This window comes from Lipotes vexillifer, unplaced genomic scaffold (genome assembly GCF_000442215.2).
Source record: "Lipotes vexillifer unplaced genomic scaffold, Lipotes_vexillifer_v1.1 scaffold490, whole genome shotgun sequence".
NCBI classification, from domain to species: domain Eukaryota; kingdom Metazoa; phylum Chordata; class Mammalia; order Artiodactyla; family Lipotidae; genus Lipotes; species Lipotes vexillifer.
In genome coordinates, this window is record NW_006796397.1 from 3306771 (window position 1) to 3310560 (window position 3790).

A 3790-nucleotide genomic window follows, 5' to 3' on the forward strand; every position below is an offset into this window, starting at 1 on the left:
AAAAAAAAAAAAAAAAAAAAGTTACTTGGTGTACTTGAGTTAACTAAAAATAGTCAAACTCTTAAAAACTAAGTAGAGTGGTGGCTGCCAGGGGCTGGGGATAGAGTTTCAGTTTTGCAAGATGAGAACATTCTGTCGCACAACAAGGCGCATATAGTCAACCTGACTGTACTGCCCACTTAAAAATGGTTAAGATGGTAAATTTTCTGTTATTTGTTTTTTAGCGTGCACACACACACACACAACACACACGTTACTTGGTATATTCATTATAACATGAAATACATTTTTCTTCCCCTAAAATGTTATAATGATGGTTAGAGTTCCAATCTAGCTAACTTAAAAATGGTCACTTAATAATATATTTGAAGCATAAAATTATACTAACCTAGACACACATTACAATGATATGGAGACATACACTGAGAGTTCCAGTTTGGAATGCAAAGAATATATTGCCCTTGCAAGAGTGGAATTGGGAATCTTCCTTATCAGCCAGTAGGTAGGAACTCACACAACTCCAAGCCACAACCAAGAGCTCTGATGGCTTGAGGAAGAGGTCAAGCTCTAAATGTCTTGGGTGAGAAACTGTGAGACGCTGGAGCTTTTTGCTAGTAAACCTCCTAGGACTATTTCCCTAAGTGTGTTCCGTAATATACTAGCTCCATCCTATGTTCTACCTAAGAACATCTAGCGTCAACTAAGGTTGAGAATTGCTACACACCATAGCTCCTCTTAGACACTAACGATGCACATCAGCACCTAAAAGCTCTGAGAAACACTACAGTAAAGAACACTTTTGAATTTTGTTTTCCCCAAGATTTCCTCAAATTTTATAACCATGGAACACCACTAGACTCCCTCTTGACCCCTTTTAAGCATGTTGTACAGTTCCACAGAACATATATTAGGAAATGGCACCTTAGAACATTTTTTCTATGTACTATGTTCCCTTTCACCCTATGTGTTTTTGTGTGTGTATGTGTGTGTGTGTTTTAAGGCCACCATGATTTAGCCTACCTGCCTTTCTTTCCCCTATTCTATCTACTAACTGCTATCAACCAGGCTTTTCCTCCTTCCTTGCCTTACAGCAAAACAGAACAAAATCTCATTTCCCTTAGTTCCTGACTTTCAGGTTGTCCAAGGGTTTATACTGTTAACTGCAATGGGAAGGAAACAGGCTAATATGTTTTCCTCAGAAAGGCAGTATTGTACTGAAATGGGTGCTGGACATAAAATCATAAGAGTTCAGATCTTGACTTTATTATCTTTGTCATCTGTGAGTCTTACTTTGCTTATCTGTAGAATGGAGTAATAAAACCTAGCCGGGATTATTGTGAAAATTAAGTGAGATAATTTATGTGCAATTGTCTAGTATGTAGTAAGTCCTCAATAAGTATGGTATGAATAAGTGTGTCTTGCAAAATGAGATGAGATCTTTTGGAGGTGGGAGAAAGTTGATGAGATAAAATAGAGAGAAACGTTTAAGAAGAGTGCTGGTACCAAAATACTTAAGACTAAAATTATACGATGTCTGGGATTTGCTTCAAAATAAAATGGTGGTAGTTATATATGAAACAGAATTGGCCAAGAGGTGATAGTTGTTAAAGCTGGGTAGTAGGTATGTGGGGATTCATGATACTGTTCTGTCTTCTTTGATTATGTTTAAATTTTTCTATAATAAAAAGCAAAACAAAATAATACCAACAAAAAGGAATACTACTAGACCTGAAAGTGTGTCTAAGAGGAACGCTTTATTTTTTTATTTTATTTTTTATTTTTGGCTGCGTTGGGTCTTTGTTGCTGCACACAGGCTTTCTCTAGTTGCAGTGAGCGGGGGCTACTGTTTGTTATGGTGTGCGGGCTTCTCGTTGCGTTGGCTTCTCTTGTTGCAGAGCATGGGCTCTAGGTGCACGTGCTTCAGTAGTTGCAGCACATGGGCTCAGTAGTTGTGGCTAGTGGGCTCTAGGGCTCATGGGCTTCAGTAGTTGTGGCTTATGAGCTCTAGAGCACAGGCTCAGTAGCTGTGGTGCACGGGCTTAGTTGCTCCATGCCATGTGGGATCTTACCGGACCAGGGATCAAACCCATGTCCCCTACATTAGCAGGCGGATTCTTAACCACTGTGCCACCAGGGAAGTCCCAAGAGGAGGGCTTTAGCGTGTTACTCTTTTTTCTTTATCTTTGTCAATAGCATATGGTGACCATTCCCAACTGGTCAGTTGTATATAAGAAACATACATAAACTTTGTAGATGTAAGTCATAGATTGCCTAAAAATGCATATACGTTGAATCCTCACCATGGTATACTATGTTAATGTGAAATTTCTAAAGGGGTAGAGCACCCCATATACTACATAGATCTCACTCATAGCATGATGCTTTAAAGTAGATAGATTCAAGGATAGAGTGAATTGAGAAGGATTAGTTTTAAGGGTGGGAAGAGGTCTAACATCAGAGTCTTCCTGGTTTTAGGTATTAAAAATTGAGAAATGTTTTTTTTGTTTGTTTGTTTGTTTTTGCGGTATGTGGACCTCTCACTGTTGTGGCCTCTCCCATTGCGGAGCACAGGTTCCGGACGCACAGGTTCAGCGGCCATGGCTCACGGGCCTAGCCACTCCGTGGCATGTGGGATCTTCCCAGACCGGGGCACGAACCCGTCCCCTGAATCAGCAGGCAGACTCTTAACCACTGCGCCACCAGGGAAGCCCGAGAAATGTTATTTTTTTGAGCTAAGATTTGATCTAGCCTATTTGGACCTAGCCTATTTGAACTTTATAAGTATTACAGAGAATCCTAGTACACAGCACTGAATGGGACCAGTCTCCACCCCTAGACATGAATAATCTGAGGCCCAGAGATATTAGTAATGATTTCTTAAATATCCTATCTTCTATTCTTCAGTTAAAAGCAAAGCTAGAACAAGAATCTAATGATTCCTTTATTATTATACCTTGCTTTTGCTAAACTTAATTAGGTTATTTATTATTTATGTATATACATATGTATGTGTGAATATAGACACACACATATTTATGTTATTTTTATCTTAGACAAATTTTAATTGTAATTAGAAGCTTTCATATTTAGAAATAACTAGACCTTGAACTGTATATCAATATGTGCTCAGGTTTGATAGCCATCATCACATGTTCTTGAGTACCCAGTATGTGATGGGCATGGTGCTAAGGGATACAAAGATGAAGACAACACAGGCTCTGCCTCATACCTCTACAATCTCATACAGCTTCCAAAAGGGAGGGAGTATTTACATAACAAATGGCAATATATTCTTAAAACTTTATTCTGCAGTTCCTACCAGTTTTTAAAATTTTGTTATTCCCTTCCATACAACGTGGTTCTAAGCAAAATGATAAAGCAGGTGCATTGTCTTTAGTGCCCTTCTACTTTCCCCTTTTTATCTATTTCACCTGTTTTTAGGCCCCTTTTCCTTTCTCCAGACAACCAATACTGTATTACTATGTTGTGGTTTTTTTGGTTTTTTTCCTCAAAAACCAAACTTTTCAGGGACTTCCCTGGTGGTCCAGTGGTTAAGACTCCGTGCTTCCAATGTAGGGGGCATGGGGTCGATCCCTGGTCAAGGAAAAAGATCTCACGTGACACGCTGCACAGCCAAAAAATAAAAAAAGAAAACTTTTCAGGTGTAGTGTGTTCTTTCCCAGGGGCTTTCCCTCCCACCCCCACCCCACCCCCCACCCCAACCCCAACCCTAACCCCAACCCTAACCCTAACCCTAACCCTAACCCTAACCCTAACCCTAACCCTAACC

At 39.7% G+C, this 3790-nt stretch overlaps 1 protein-coding gene across 1 annotated transcript in view; it reads left to right on the forward strand.

Annotated features, from left to right (window-relative positions):
* BTBD8 (BTB domain containing 8) overlaps positions 1-3790 on the forward strand; it is a 19491-nt gene that overhangs the window by 5497 nt on the left and 10204 nt on the right. The window lies entirely within an intron of this gene.